This window comes from Oncorhynchus nerka, linkage group LG25, assembly GCF_034236695.1.
Source record: "Oncorhynchus nerka isolate Pitt River linkage group LG25, Oner_Uvic_2.0, whole genome shotgun sequence".
Classification (NCBI taxonomy): Eukaryota; Metazoa; Chordata; class Actinopteri; order Salmoniformes; family Salmonidae; genus Oncorhynchus; species Oncorhynchus nerka.
In genome coordinates this window covers 18,497,752-18,515,539 of record NC_088420.1, presented here as the reverse complement: position 1 = coordinate 18,515,539, position 17,788 = coordinate 18,497,752, and the positions used below count along the sequence as shown (strand labels likewise).

The 17,788-nt window shown below is 40.5% G+C and overlaps 1 pseudogene; it reads left to right on the top strand.

The window, feature by feature from the left end:
* Window positions 1-17,788, top strand: part of LOC115109766 (paralemmin-1-like) — a 101,230-nt pseudogene that overhangs the window by 68,337 nt on the left and 15,105 nt on the right.

Genomic DNA, 17,788 nt, shown 5'->3' with positions numbered 1-17,788 from the left:
GAACTGGGCACCGAGTCCTTAAAGTCTAGAGGGGTAGAGGGGAGTCTTTATAGAATAGGCACAGCAGGAGAGCACTCTGAGATCTTGAAGGACTTGGCTGGGGCTGCTAGAATTGAACTTGTGCGCTGGGCATCAGTAAAGGGTATATGTGTATGTGCACGCATGTGTGTTAGTTTGCATATGTGTGCGTGTGCATGTTTGTTTGTGTGTGTGTTCGTGTGCGTGTGTGTGCGTGTGTGCATGCATATGTGCGCGGGTGTTTGTTTGTTTGTGTGTGTGTGTGTGTGTGTGTGTGTGTGTGAATGTGTGTATTCAAGGGTCCTGAAGGCACATGGCTGGACAGAGGAAGCCCTATGCTCAGACAGCGGATGAAGAATAAAAATACCAAAAAGTTTGGCTAAAAGGACATCCTGTTTTGGGGCAGGAAAAAGACACTTCCCCTGCTAGATATGCAGCTCATTGTCTTGTCCTGCTTTACTTTCAGCTACATTATCTGCATTCTTGTATCGTGGAAATTGAGTTTGGCGTCGTCGCTTTTGCTTGCGTTGCTTTTTGCTTTTATTCAGTTTCTTACACTGCAGTTTGTGGCCTCTGAAACATTTAAACATACACTTTCATCGCTTTACAAGTACCATTCACTTCAGTTATAATTCACTTTTTGAAACAACAAGATTAAACCCTTTTAGTTGATTGACTTGAACCAATCTCCATATTGGATTCTACTGCAGTTCTATTTTCTTTTGTTTGTTTGTCCAATGGATGGATTGAGCATGAATGGATAGTAAAAGCAGGACTCCACATATGGATGGATTGAGCATGAATGGATAGTAAGCAGGACTCCACATATGGAGGGATTGAGCATGAATGGATAGTAAGCAGGACTCCACATATGGATGGATTGAGCATGAATGGATAGTAAGCAGGACTCCACATATGGATGGATTGAGCATGAATGGATAGTAAGCAGGACTCCACATATGGATGGATTGAGCATGAATGGATAGTAAGCAGGACTCCACATATGGATGGATTGAGCATGAATGGATAGCAAGCAGGACTCCACATATGGATGGATTGAGCATGAATGGATAGTAAGCAGGACTTCACATATGGATGGATTGAGCATGAATGGATAGTAAGCAGGACTCCACATATGGATGGATTGAGCATGAATGGATAGTAAGCAGGACTCCACATATGGCTGGATTGAGCATGAATGGATAGTAAGCAGGACTCCACATATGGATGGATTGAGCATGAATGGATAGTAAGCAGGACTCCACATATGGATGGATTGAGCATGAATGGATAGTAAGCAGGACTCCACATATGGATGGATTGAGCATGAATGGATAGTAAGCAGGACTCCACATATGGATGGATTGAGCATGAATGGATAGCAAGCAGGACTCCACATATGGAGGGATTGAGCATGAATGGATAGTAAGCAGGACTCCACATATGGAGGGATTGAGCATGAATGGATAGTAAGCAAGACTCCACATATGGAGGGATTGAGCATGCATGGATAGTAAGCAGGACTCCACATATGGATGGATTGAGCATGAATGGATAGTAAGCAGGACTCCACATATGGATGGATTGAGCATGAATGGATAGTAAGCAGGACTCCACATATGGATGGATTGAGCATGAATGGATAGTAAGCAGGACTCCACATAAGATGCATCCCAAATGGCAACCAATTCCCTAAATAGTGCACTACTTTTAACCAGGGCCCATTTTGGGAATAGCATGTCATTTGGGCCGCATACATAGTTATTAGTGAGGCAGCTAATACAGCTATCCCAACGCAGGCAGAGAGAGAGCCGGCCAGCCAGAGAGAGATAAGATCCAAAAACTGGATTCAATAGCAGTTTCCATGGAGCTCAACTAACCACTCAGCAGGCAAACTGAACAGAGAGAGAGAGCGGGAGAGAGAAAAAATATACATAGATAGATAGATAGAAACAGAGATAAATATACAACCTGTTTATTTATTTTACCTTTCATACATCAACTACTTGCACATTGTTACAACACTGTACATAGACAATAATATAACATTTGAAATGTCTATATTCTTTTAACATTTTTGTGAGTGTATGTTTACTGTGTAATGTTGGCAATGTAAATATATGTTTCCCATGCTAATAAACCCTTTAAATTGAAGTTGAATTGAGAGAAAGAGAGAGAGAGAAACAGATGTAGAGATGGAAAGAGAGAGAGAGAGATAGAAGGAGGATATAAATAGAGTGAGAGAGCGGCAGAAAGCTGAATGTTGAGTGAATACAGACAGTATGGCTGACCAATAGCAGTTGTTGCCTGTGCAGTTGGCTAACTGCCCTGTATCATTCTACACCCCTACCTCTGACTAACCCAGTCAAATGATTTTACAGCACACACTAACCCCGCCCATGATAACATCTTTGAATCCTCATTGGTCCTCTAGACCATTGTGAAAGAAAATAATTATTATAATAATATATGCCATTTAGCAGATGCTTTTATCATGCTTTCACACATTTTACATGCTTTACCAACTGGCCCATTTGCCTAACAGTCTAACAGTCCGTGTAGAAATAGAACCACTGATGACATTGATACAATTATTGTTTATGTTTGGTCCCCTCTCGTGAGAACTTGTTCCTGACCGTGTGTTAGAATGTTGTTGTAGCCAGGCTCTGCTGGTTCCCTTGTTAAGAAAGGTCAATCTGCTGATTAGAGGAAGAGACTGATCCCCGAAAACCACTCAAGGACACTAATAGTCAGGGGAGTGGGCCACCAATGACACGTCAGGATACACACACACACACACACTGTCCAAATAGGGGGCTAAGAACTCCGTTCTTTGTCAATCTGCACTCTGAAAAGACATTCTGTGGTCAATGAAATGGATGAAGAAGAAATTGTTCAAATCCAAATCAAATGTTATTGTTCACATACACGTATTTAGCAGATGTTATTGCGGGTGTAGCGAAATGCTTGTGCTTCTAGCTCCGACAGTGCAGTAATATCTAACAGTTTCACAACATATACCCAATACACATACATCTAAGTAAGGAATGGATTAAGAATATATATACATATATGTCAGAGCGACATTTGACTAAGATCCAGTGGCATAGTATAGAATACAGTGTGTATATATATATATATATAAGATGGGTGATGCAATATTTACACACAATTAAAGGGACTAAGATACCGTAGAATAGTATAGAGTACAGTTCACACATATGAGATGAGTAATGCAAGGTACTGAGACATTATTAAAGTGGCTCGTGTTTCATTTTCTTAAAGTGGCCAGTGATTCCAAATCTACGTCTTTAGTCAGCAGCCACTGATGTGCTGGAGATGGCTGTTGAACAGTCAGTGATATAGTATAGAATACAACACAGTATATGCATATGAAATGTGTGATGCAATATGTAAACCCAATTTAAATGTGACTAAGATACTGTAGAATTGTGTGGAGTGCAGTTTATACATATGAGATGAGTAATGCTAGATACGGAAACATTATTAAAGTGGCTAGTGATCCATTTCTAAAAGTGGCCAGTGATTCCTAATATATGTCCATAGGCTCCATAAGCTGCCTATGGACATATATTAGGAATCACTGGCCACTTTTAGAAATGGATCACTAGCCACTTTAATAATGTCTCTGATGTGCTAGTGATGGCTGTTTAACAGTCTGATGGCCTTGAGATAGAAGCTGTTTTTCAGTCTCTCGGTCCCAGCTTTGATGCGCCTGTACTGACCTCGCCTTCTGGATGATGTGGGGTGAATAGGCAGTGGCAAACACAACAGGCATTAAGCATGTTAGAGTAAAACACCTATTTATGTTAAGTGACCAGTGTGTTTGCACTCAGTTTCTTTCAGTCTCACAGCAGACATGGTTTTATTTCTGTTTATTTTTTATTCGTGCAGGGATTTGTACAGTATAGACTATTGGTTGTGAGGATGGACAACAGGGCTGTGAAAGGTCAATGCTCTACCAACTCAATCAATCCATGAAACGGACTGAAAACCAACTCCTCAATTTGCGTTGGCCCATTATTGTCGATAAAGATACTTTCGATTTCTTAATTGAATTTCAATCCATTTTCTCAGTTGAGTAATAAAAATAGAAATGACCCCTGATGGACACAGGAAGTATGGTAGCACAACAGGAAAGGATGTCCCTTTGGGACTCACAGTACCACAAAATACAGCTTGTTTCTTATAGTTATAGTTTTCTGTCAATTTCAATTCAGTTAAACTCCTGCTTATTTCCCAATAGTCCATTTGGAAATATGACAAGGACATTGAGAAGCTATTACAGTGTCTTGCACATAACTTTGCTTGTCTGATCATGTTTGATTTGTAGAAAAAAGTATAATATGAAGCTAACTGTGCCCCTGATCTGATCTTTTACAAATGAATGAAAAAATGTTTTCACTGACCATCCCAGTTGGAGTGTGAGTGTATGTGTACCATATCTGTGCATGTCAGTATGCACATGTGTGTGTCTATGAGTATGCACACATCTACTGTATGTGTGTTGCTTGTTTAAGGGGCATCTTGCTCTGCTGGAACAGTGGCTCAAACACAGGTCACACATGCGGGATCGGCTGTGCTGTTGTATCCGCCGGGGCGATGGTGTGTGTGCATGTGTGCGTGCGTGGAAGGGTGTGAACAAGCGATGATGTCACCGAATCATTGAGCTCACCAGGGGAGGGGCAGGGAGAGAGGGAGGAAGGATATGCAGAGGAGAGGGATGAGAGAGAAAGTGAATGGGAGAGGAAAAGAAAGGGGAGAAAGGAGAGGATGGACAAGAAGAGAGCGTATAGACATTAGAAAGGTGGAGTAGAGAGGATTGTGACAGCAGATTTTCTCTCCTTGTGTCATCAAAGAGAGCAGGGAGGGAAATAGAAACTGATCATGACAGGAGTTCTCTTTACACATAAATACATAATGGTTGGTACGCACCAAGACTAGAAAATGAAATGTATTATGTTGTGTATTTCGTATCCAGGTTCCATTAACACAGACAGAGCCTGAGCGAGGGAGAGAGGTATATCCCATGAGAGAGAGAGGTATATCCCATGAGAGAGAGAGGTATATCCCATGAGAGAGAGAGGTATATCCCATGAGAGAGAGAGAGGTATATCCCATGAGAGAGAGAGAGGTATATCCCATGAGAGAGAGAGAGGTATATCCCATGAGAGAGCGAGGTATATCCCATGAGAGAGAGGTATATCCCATGAGAGAGAGGTATATCCCATGAGAGAGAGAGAGGTATATCCCATGAGAGAGAGAGAGGTATATCCCATGAGAGAGAGAGAGAGAGAGAGGTATATCCCATGAGAGAGAGAGAGAGAGAGAGGTATATCCCATGAGAGAGAGAGAGAGAGAGGTATATCCCATGAGAGAGAGAGAGAGAGAGAGAGAGGTATATCCCATGAGAGAGAGAGAGAGAGAGGTATATCCCATGAGAGAGAGGCTGTAGCTGAATATGTGAAATGCACCAGGTGGCATCTTCAAATACGTGATATGTACCATCTGGGGGAGTCCAGAATGTCAGTGGCCTGCTGTACACTGTGAGGTCACTAGCGTAGCATGCAGGAAACCCCTCACTTTTCTGGATGGCAGCCAAACAACATACTTTGATTTTATTAGCCAAAGCACATGATCTGCCTTTGAGGATGACCTGGCTACTACCAATTGAGACAATCCTCTGTTTTTCTTAGTTACTAATCTGAAACGTTCTTATGAAGGATCATTAGAGCATATGCTGACAGTAGAGTGGATGTTGTTGTTTTTTTAAACCATACGGTAACATTGTGAGCTTCATTATTCAATTAGCTTCTTATGGCTGCAGTGGCAGTATTGAGTAGCTTGGATGGATAAGGTGCCCAGAGTAAATGGCCTGCTCTTCAGTACCAGCTGCTAATATATGCATATTATTAGTACATTTGGATAGAAAACCCTCTGAAGTTTCTAAAACTGTTTGAATGATGTCTGTGAGTATAACAGAACTCATATGGCAGGCAAAAACCTGAGAAAAAAATCCAAACAGTTAGTGGGAAATCTGAGGTTTGTAGTTTTTGAACTCTGCTCTATCGAATACACATTGGGATATTGGTTATGTTGCACGTCCTAGGGCTTCCACTAGATGTCAACCGTCTTTAGAAATTTGAATGGGGCTTCTACTGTGATGTGGGGCCGGATGAGAGCTCTTTGAGTCAGTGGTCTGGCAGAGAGCCAGGTCCTGGTCATGCGCATTTCACATGATCGCGACCTGCGTTCCATGGCTTTTCTACAGACAATTGAATTCTCCGGTTGGAACGTTTATTGAAGATTTATGATAAAAACATCCTAAAGATTGATTCTATACTTAGTTTGAAATGTTTCTACGACCTGTAATATAACTTTTTGAAGTTTTCGTCCGACGTTCGGCTGGACCTGCATGAGCGTTTGGATTTGTGTACTAAAAGTAGCTACTTGGACATAAATAATGGACAATATCGAAGAAATCAAACATTTATTGTGGAACTAGGATTCCTGGGAGTGCATTCTGATGAAGATCATCAAAGGTAAGGGAATATTTATAATGTGATTTCTGATTTCTGTTGACTCCAACATTGGCGGATATATATATATTTTTTTTCTGAGTGCCGTTCTCAGATTATTGCATGGTTTGCTTTTTCCGTAAAGTTTACAAAAAATCTGACACAGCGGTTGCATTAAGGAGAGGTATATCTATAATTCCATGTGTAACACTTGTATTTTCATCAACATTTTTATGATGATTATTTCTGTAAAATTGATGCGGCTATGCAAAATCACTGGATGTTTTTGGAACTAGTGAACGTAACTCGCCAATGTAAACTCAGATTTTTTTATATAAATATGAACTTTATCAAACAAAACATACATGTATTGTGTAACATGAAGTCCTATGAGTGGCTGTGTTTTTCTGTGGCTTGGTGGTGACCTAACATAATCGTGTGTGGTGCTTTCGCTGTAAAGACTATTTGAAATCGGACACTGTGGTGGGATTAACAAGATTACCTTTAAAACGGTGTAAAATACATGTATGTTTGAGGATTTTTAATTATGAGATTTCTGTTGTTTTTAAATTTGGCGCCTTGCACTTTCACTGGCTGTTGTCATATCGATCCTGTTAAAGGGATTGCAGCCCTAAGAAGTTTTAAGGGATCTACAACCCTCAGTATTTATCAGGATTAAATAGATCTTTGTTATTGTGTTGTCTAGTCTATAGCTAATCTATGGCATGGCCCTATTTTTATATTGAACCTTTATTGTGACCGGGAGTCATGCTCAGACCAAGGTCTCTTTTACAGATGAGCCATGCCCTAGGGTTTATCAGTGGCAAATGGCCTACACTCTTTAGGCCTTTTGGTTGGAGTAGCTATTATGATATTAGTTAAAGGCCTAATGCAGCCGTTTTTATCTCAATATCAAATCATTTCTGGGTAACAATTAAGAAATCTTACTGAGAGGTTTGAAACTCTCATTCTTACGAATTCAGACAGGGAGAGTTTGAAAATGTCAAGTACACATTTGCCTTTTTAGGTTACCACCACAGTGACTAAGCCGTTAGTTTTAAAGTTGCAAAAAGGAACCGTTTCTCTGTATCAAGACAGTCACGTGTACACGCCTCTCCACCATCCCACTTCCGAAACCTGACCGGTCTCAAACCTGGGTCCAGCGACTGTCAAACCAACACCTTAACCATTTCACCAAGAGGTCTTGACAAGGTCGCTCAGTGTTAGGTTAAGGCAGTGCTTCTCAATTATTTTCTGTTACGCCCACACCTAGGAAGAAGTAAACATTTCGTGCCCCCCAACTCTCTGCCGCGACTGTAAATAGTATAATTTGTCTATAAAATTGTTATAAGTACACCTCTGCATAACATTGTATCCTTATTAACATTAAAGAAAACAAAGAAAGAAAAAAGAAAGAAATATAGATCAACTTACAACAAAGAATAACTTTATTAACATTGTTTTTTAGTCTGTAAAAGAAAAGACTTAACCTGTTGCGACGAGCAATCCCGTATCCGGGATCTTAAGTATAGCCTCAAGCTCATTAGCATAACGCAACGTTAACTATTCATGAAAATCGCAAATGAAATGAAATAAATATATTGGCTCTCAAGCTTAGCCTTTTGTTAACAACACTGTCATCTCAGATTTTCAAAATATGCTTTTCAACCATAGCAAAACAAGCATTTGTGTAAGAGTATTGATAGCTAGCATAGCATTAAGCCTAGCATTCAGCAGGCAACATTTTCACAAAAACAAGAAAAGCATTCAAATAAAATCATTTACCTTTGAAGAACTTCGGATGTTTTCAATGAGGAGACTCTCAGTTAGATAGCAAATGTTCCGTTTTTCCAAAATATTATTTGTGTAGGAGAAATCGCTCCGTTTTGTTCATCACGTTTGGGTGAGAAAAAACCCGAAATTTCAGTCATCAAAACGCCTAACTTTTTTCCAAATTAACTCCATAATATCAACAGAAACATGGCAAACGTTGTTTAGAATCAATCCTCAAGGTGTTTTTCACATATCTATTCGATGATAAGTCATTCGTGGCAGTTTTGTTTCTCCTCTGAATCACATGGGAAAATACATGCAGCTGGAGATTACGCACCAATTTCGACGGAGGACACCAGGCGGACACCTGGTAAATGTAGTCTCTTATGGTCAATCTTCCAATGATATGCCTACAAATACGTCACAATGCTGCAGACACCTTGGGGAAACGACAAAAAGTGTAGGCTCGTTCCTGGCTCATTCACAGCCATATAAGGAGACATTGGAACACAGCGCCTCAAAAATCTGTCTCACTTCCTGTTTGAAGTTTCATCTTGGTTTCGCCTGTAGCATTAGTTCTGTGGCACTCACAGACAATATCTTTGCAGTTTTGGAAACGTCAGTGTTTTCTTTCCAAAGCTGTCAATTATATGCATAGTCGAGCATCTTTTCGTGACAAAATATCTTGTTTAAAATGGGAACGTTTTTTATCCATAAATTAAAAGAGCGCCCCCTATATCCAAGAAGTTAAAGTGCATCAATTTACCTGAAATGTAAAAGAAAATTCTATTCTTATTTAAACTGTAAACATTTTTGACCATTTGATACTGAAAAATAAAATAAAATACAATAAATAAATAATAATACATTCAAATTGATCAGCAACATTAACTCAGGAGCACAATACAGTATATGAAACACTTTGACCTATAAAACAAAAATGAAAAAAACATTTGTGCTGATTTTTTAAAATCAAAATGAGGAAGTCAGGATTAATGGCTACAATGAGCACGTTTTGCAGAGCACAGCTTTCCGAAGCGGGGTTTGAAGCATGATACTGCAACTCTCAGCTCCTGCTCAATGTTTAGCTGGGACCTGTACTTGGTCTTCAGTGCAGCAACAGCAGAGAAGCCAGTCTCACAAAGATAAGATGTTGCAAAAGGAAGAAGAATGCCCATGGCCCTCTCCCCTAAGAGTGGATACTGCCCCTCTACACTCAGCCAGAATTCACTCAGTGTCTGTGATGTGAACCACAGTCTCAATGTGGAGTCAGACGTCATATTAATGAACTGGTCCTCCTCTGCAGAGCTGAAACCAGTTGGAGCTGGTGCATTGAAAGGATCTCTCACCCAGTCATATTGGGAACTGGTCCTCCTCTGCAGAGCTGAAACCAGTTGGAGCTGGTGCATTGAAAGGATCTCTCACCCAGTCATATTGGGAACTGTTTTCAGGGAAGTACTTTTTAAAGAATCCCATCAGTGATGAAATATGCTCCTTAATATATGGAATCACTGAGGTGGCATCATAGTCTGTAGTGTCAACAAATTCATGCAGGTTCTTGAATGAATCAGTATTTCCTTCATCAAGTCGCCTGCCCCACATTGTCAGCTTTCGAGTGAAAAAGCTGATCTTGTCTGTGACCTGAGGGAGGTGTTTATCTTTCCCTTGAAGCTGTAGAATTAGTTCATTTAGCTTTCCAAATATGTCACTCAGGTAGGTCAGTTTTGCCAGGAAGTTCTCATCACTCAATTTTTCTACCGAGGTCATAATTGTGCTCCTGCTCCGAAAACATTCTTATCTGCTCTCTGAGCTCAAAAACTCGGGACAAGACTTTTCCTCGTGACAGCCATCTTGCTTCACTGTGAAACAGCACAGCTTGATGTCCAGCTCCCATCTCCTCACAGATAGCAGAGAAGACTCTTGTTTTTAGTGGTCTGGTCTTTATAAAATTGACTACACCTACAATGTCAGTCATAACCTCACTTCATTCAGAAGAAAGGTGCCTTGATGCCAGTGCTTCTCTGTGTATAACACAGTGTGTCCACTCAGCATTAGGTGAGGCCTTCTTGATGAGAGCCCAAAGTCCTTTTCTCATCCCTGCCAAGGTCTGTGCACCATCACTGCAAATGCCAATGCAGTTCTCCCACTTTAGCCCATTCTCAGTTAGGAAGCAGTCCAGCATTTTGAATAGCTCTTCAGCTGTGGCTCTGTCTGTGACATATTTACAAAAAAGTAAATCCTCAGACAGGGAATTTGTCATGTCAAAACGTACATAAGCGATAAACAAACAGTCTTTGTTGCTGTCAGTTGCTTCATCAAACTGTAAGGCAAAACGTTTGTCTTTGAGTTTATCTATCAGTTGTTCTTTAAGGTCGTTAGCAATGTCATTTATACGTCTGGCGACAGTGTCATTGGACAGAGGGATAGTTTTTATTTTTGCAGCACTTGTGTCATCCAGCATGACAGAGACCAGGTCTAATGCTGCAGGCAGTATCAGCTCCTCTGCTATGGAGTGGGGTTGTGAACAGTGCTCGCTGGTTTACTGAAGTAGCATTCACAAAGCGGGACGATTGTTAGCAATATTCGGCACGTTTCCGCTGAAAAAACTAATGCGGCTTGTCAGCTTGATTGGGGTGTAATGTCTTTAAGTGACGCCTTCATTTATTTGGCTTCATGCTGTCCACTGCCAACATTTTTAGACACAGTAAAGTTACCGGTCTTTCCTCGTCTCCCACCGTAGTCACAGTGAAGCCAAGCGCTACATATGATTCGTCATATTTCCTCTTCTCCCACCGTAGTCACAGTGAAGCCAAGCGCTACATATGCTTCGTCATATCTCCTCGTCTCCCACCGTAGTCACAGTGAAGCCAAGCGCTACATATGATTAGTCATATTTCCTCTTCTCCCACCGTAGTCACAGTGAAGCCAAGCGCTACATACGCTTCGTCATATCTCCTCTTCTCCCACCGTAGTCACAGTGAAGCCAAGCGCTACATACGCTTCGTCATATCTCCTCATCTCCCACCGTAGTCACAGTGAAGCCAAGCGCTACATACGCTTCGTCATATCTCCTCTTCTCCCACCGTAGTCACAGTGAAGCCAAGCGCTACATACGCTTCGTCATATCTCCTCATCTCCCACCGTAGTCACAGTGAAGCCAAGCGCTACATACGCTTCGTCATATCTCCTCTTCTCCCACCGTAGTCACAGTGAAGCCAAGCGCTACATACGCTTCGTCATATCTCCTCGTCTCCCACCGTAGTCACAGTGAAGCCAAGCGCTACATACGCTTCGTCATATTTCCTCTTCTCCCACCGTAGTCACAGTGAAGCCAAGCGCTACATACTCTTCGTCATATTTCCTCGTCTCCCACCGTAGTCACAGTGAAGCCAAGCGCTACATACGCTTCTTCATATCTCCTCGTCTCCCACCGTAGTCACAGTGAAGCCAAGCGCTACATACGCTTCGTCATATTTCCTCTTCTCCCACCGTAGTCACAGTGAAGCCAAGCGCTACATACTCTTCGTCATATTTCCTCGTCTTAGCTTTCGGGAGACTTACGTTTGTCTCATTATCTCCGTCTCTCTCCGCCTTTCTTTTCATCCCTGTTAAATATTTTTCCATGGTGTCTCTTAAGGGTTTGTTATCTGCACTTCATATTTCCTTCTCTGTGCTGTGTGCTCTTGTTCAGTGCAACAAAAAAATCTACTCCCTGCGGCAAAAAAAAGCATGTTCCCCGGGGTCACACGCGCCCCCTGGCATCGCTTTTTAAGAAGGACTCACCACAATCTCTCTTATTAAATATGTCAGATTGATGATCTAAGGAAAGAGAACACGGCACTGAAAAGTACTGTAGACTCTATTCATAGCGAGGTGGTGCAAAGGGAGAACAAACAACTTAAAGAAACATTGCTTGATGTACAGTGTCCATCAATCCAGGACAATCTAATATTTTCAGGGATACCGGAGAATGAAAACAGCAGAAGCTGAGGATACTGTCCGAGACGTTATATCAACTCAACTGAAACTGCCCACTGATGTTGTGCGTAATGTCACTTTCTCCAGAGTCCATAGAATGGCTAAGGCCTCTGGGAATAGGCCCCGGGCTATTATTGCATGTTTTGACAATTTTAAGCAAAAGGCAAAGAGCAGGGGCAGGGGCAGAGAACTCAGAATCACTGATTTTGGAATGAATGATCACTTACCCACCGAGATCAATGAAAGGAGAAAAAAACTGTATCCTATCATGAAGGAAAAGCATTGCCTGAGTCAACGGGTCTCCATGGTGATGGATAAACTTTACATCAATGAGCAACTGTATCGAGACTAGAGTAACTCCCTGGCTATTTTAATCCAACTGTATCAGGACTCTAGAGTAACTCCCTGGCTATTTTAATTCAATGTTCAAATCTGAGTTTGTGTGTTGTAGTGTATCATGACAGTAGTGTAGTGTATCATCTCCACTATAATGAATACATGCTCTATTGATCTCCTCTTGACAAGGAAAGGGTTGCATATAGCTCAGGTTAATGTATGCAGCCTTCCTAACAAAATACATGAGGTTTTTAACTTGGTGAACATAAATAATATTCATATTTTGGCTTTGACCGAAACGCATTTAGATGCATCTGTAAATGATGGGCAAATGAACATTCAAGGATATAGTCTACTTACAAGAGACAGGAAAATGAATGGTGGGGCTGTAGCACTGTACATTCAGAATCATATACCCTTTAAGAGGAGGGATGACCTTAATGTATGTCAAGTAGAGGCACTATGGGCTCAAGTACATCTGCCTCATATTGGTAGGATGTGTGTATAGACCTCCTAGCTCTAAGGTGTTCTATCTGGATGACTTATGCACTGGGTTTGACCAGGCCACAGATAGTAACAGAGATGTATTTATCTTGGGTGATTTTAATATATAAATTGGAAGGATCATAATAATTCAAATACAACTAAATTGATGAGATATGCTGAGAACTGTGGTTTGAAACAAATGGTTAATGACACTACTAGATCATCAACTAAGTTGGGTCACCGTTCAGACACATGCATTGATCTGATCTTCTGTAATACAAGCCAGATCAATGCCAGTGGACTGGACAAACCATAATATTGTGACCATAGCCATAAACACCAAGGTTCCAAAGAAACCCCCAAGGATTGTGGTCAAGAGACATTTTAAAAGATTTAATCGTGAGCTATTTCAAAATTATTTGGCTGCTGTACCCTGGGAGCTGATTTATCTAGAGGTTGATTTAATCACAATACAGAATGTTTCATTTATTTGCTCACTGAGGTAATGGACCATCTCCATGGATTGATGATGAACTCGGTGAGGCTTTTTCTCAAAGAAATATGGCAAAAGTCTTAGCAGCCAAATCTAAACTAGAAATGTATTAACAGAATTATAGAACACTACGTAATTGTGCAGTTAAATTGAATTGTAAGAAAAAACATTATTTTACAAAAATGTTTTTATTGATTGTAAAAGTTATTGTAAAAATTTATACAGAATACAGTTAAGCGCTTATTTGGTACATTTATCTCATCATACCCATCTAGTGTGGAGGTTGACGGGAGAATAATAACAAAACCAGCTGATATTGCCAATCATTTTGCAGATTTCTTTTTACAAAGAAAATGAATTTACTGAGCTACTGTTCAATGGATTGATGATCATATTATGAGCAACAAAACCTGCTCTTTTAGTCTACAAATGGTGTCAGTAGAGGAGGTGTTAAGCCTATTGAAGCCATTACCCGATGGTAAACCTACAGGTTATGATCTTATGGACAATTTTTTACTTTGCAGATTGCAGCACCACTGAAATATATATTTAATCGGTCACTGGAAAAGGGGATGTTTGCAAATGTATGGAAGCATGCTAAACCATGTCCTATTCCGAAAGACAGCAAGAACCCATTACTCCTGACAATAGTCGACCAATTAGTCTACTTCCTTCACTCAGTAAAATATCGGAGGGTATTGTGAGCAGACAAATATGGGAGTACATTTAAAAGAAGGATCAGATTACAGCCAATCAGCATGCTTATCGCAAAAACCATTCCACTACCACTGCATTGGTTGACATGACTGACCAGTGGCTCAATGCTATGGATAATGGCAGGTTTGTGGGTGTACTATTTTTAGATTTTAGTGCAGTATTTGATTTAGTGGATCATGAAATAATTTTGACAAAATGATTGTATTATGGTTTTAAGGAGGTAGCATTGAATTGGATACAGTCATATCTAACTGACAGGAAACAGTCCACCTATATCAATGGTTCACCCCTCATGCTTTAAACTGTGGAATACCGCAGGGCAGCTGCTTTGGGCCACTTCTTTACTTAATATATACCAACGACTTTCCTTATGCCTTATCCTTATCTGAAACTCAAACTACTATGTTTGCAGATGATACGACAAGTTACACAGCAAGTCAATCTGTTCAACAGATACAACAAGCTCCACAAGTAGATTTGGAAAATATCAGGGAGTGGGTTTGCCGGGACAAACTTGTTTCTAACACCAAGAAAACCAATGTTATGTTGGTCTGTTCCACTAGGAAAAGGCCAAAACATCATGGGATACAATTAAGTATGGGAAGAAATCAAACTACTGGGAGTGCAGCTCGACAACTGCTTATCATGGTCATCTCAAATAACTCATCTATGTAAAAAAAAAATACTTTTTTAACTGCATGCATGATCAGAAGGATAGATAAATATTTACCAGGAAAGATTCTTAAGCAAATAACACAAGTATTAATTGGGTCGGGTGAATACTATTCTGTGGTCTGGGGAAATGCATCAGCAAGTGAAATTAGGAGGCTGCAGATTGCACAGAACAAAGCAGCAAGGATTGTTTTAAGGTGGCGATATGGTTCTTCTGTTGTAGTCATGCTCAGTGCTCTTGGTTGGTCATCAATCAACAAGATAATTAAAAAAAAACATGCTTATTTTATTTCAAAATATACACAATTTAAAACAGCCAAACTCTATTCACAATAGTATTCAGTTGGTAAGAGACAAACATTCAGTAAATACTAGGAATATATTGTCCACCATCTATGTGTTATCCAGACAGAAAAGAGAAATAGGCAAGATAACATTTAGATTTAGAGCAATAAAGAAATTAAATAATTTAACTGAGCAAACCAGAAACCTTTCAATATATACATTTAAACAATACAATTACATAGGAAAGTTGTGCTGGTCTATGGTAGATGAAGAATCAATCTATCTTTTTAGACTGTTAGAATATTTATCTGGTCAATATCTCAGTGTATTATGTCTGTTTGTAACAGTGTGTTATATGTGAAAATGTGATCATATTATACATTGTATTTGAATGTTTAAGGACTCTTGGAAGATTAGTCCAAATGAGGACATAAAGAGATCCTAATCAAATCAAATGACTTATTAATTATTGTCACATACTCTTATGTAATCCTTTATAAAGACTTCAGAACCGGCAGAGGACATGCTCAAAATGTAATTTACATAACCATAGACCACTTAAACTCGTACAACACTTCCACTCGCGGCTGCCCAAAAATAACTACCTGAAAGCCATGCCCCCACTAATCTTCACCTCCACCCTGGGAAACAGAAATATACCTTCACCCCTTTTTTTGAGAGAGTGTGTGATGATTGTACCTTTATTTTCAAAATATTGGTTACAAAAATGTTCCGTTATACAGTATTCAGATATGTACCCTAAAAGGTATCGACAGGTACATTGTGTGTTTTGATCTTTTTGTACCCGAGGGAAACAATACTGTAGCCTAACCATACCCTTGTTTCTGTGAGTATATAGACTGATAAAGAGTCCGCTCTCCATAAAACAGTCCTAAAATTAAGCATTATAAGCTGAACAAGAAACAGTTGCTAATGTTATAGCTAATGCACCTACACCTTATAGTTCATGAGCCAGAGATCAGGATATCTTTAAAAACATCTGGGGGGAATATACTGTCTCATAGTGTTATTTTGCAAGGTCTCTGTCCTCTAGAAAAGGCACTCTCGTCAATGTAATTTTGCTGATGGGGCCAGAAATGTTTGACACTCCCGACTTACAGTTTACAATGTATTATCTCTTTCACACATTTTACCACGAAACACAACATTTCAACAAAAAGTCATTTGATATCAGACATTAGTCTGTGATTGATGTTCCTATGTTCTTCTGTCCTGTCCAGCAAAAGTCCCTGAGGGAAAAATGGTTGCTAGACGGAGCTGCTGGGTCGGAGCAGGACGAGGCCAAGAAACAGTTGGCGGAGGACGAGACCAAGCTCAAGGGGATGGAGGAGAGCATCCTTAGGTACGTCTACAACCCAGGAACACTGGTGTACCTACTACCTTTATACGTTTCTGGATTCACTCTATATCTTTAGTTCACCAGTCTTTAACCAGGCAAAACCTGCTCTTAACGTGGTCAGATTCTAATACCCTGTTCTTTCTATTTAATTTTTCCATGCCGGCTCTCTGGCAATGTGGCACAGCACATTTGTTATGGTTGAGACCCTTTTGCAATGTTTCTTTGAAACATTTTAATAAGACATAAGTTGTACTCTTAGTTGGAAAAGAGGACAAGCCTATCAGATGCTGCAAAGCACTCAATACCAGTTGACAAAACTAGCCAGACTTAAGAGAGGGGGTGGGGGGAATGGTGGAGGCAGTAATGGGGGTGCTCACTGGTGGAGAGACGAACGCAGACAACGTCTGGAACAGCACTCATCAATCTCTCCAGTACAAAAAGGACACCCAGTAGCCAAGAGACTCCCTCCACCCTTTCCACACGCACCCCCTCCCATCCTCCATCCAACCATTTTCTTTCTCACTCATAGCAAAACAGTGTCATCAATCTTCTTCTCTGGCAGTCCATTTTGCTGATTAAATTCTTCCTGGCTGCTGCAGCCCAGCCCTGGCAGAACGCTGGCGCTGGCTGGATGTTTTGGGGCTCAGACTGGGGCAACACTGGCACTAAACTGTCACAACTCCCAATGAGCAACGGCAGCTAACAATGGCCGCTGTCAAGGCCGGCGCTAGGGAGAATACAGAATGGGATAATGCTAAGGAGAAGCTATTGTCCCTATCTGAAATAAACGCTTAATTCTGTTAGATAGGCCGTAGCCAGGAAGGCCCCAGTGAGGTTGTTTTGGTATTTAACAATATGAGGGCATTTAAAGGGATAGTTCATGGGTATTTCTCTTTTGCTCTGAGCAATTCATTTTAGATAAAAATATCAGTGTATCACCTTCTCAGGGGATGAGCTCTGTAGTTGGGTGTGATGGGCTGTATCTTCTGACTCTATAAAGCCCTCATTGTGTGCATAGTTGCCCAAAATAACAAACACTTTAGATATACTAGACATAAATCCCAAACTGCTGTGGAATACTACATCAGGCTTGGAACACACCATGTCTGTGTGTGAATGATCACGTTTATC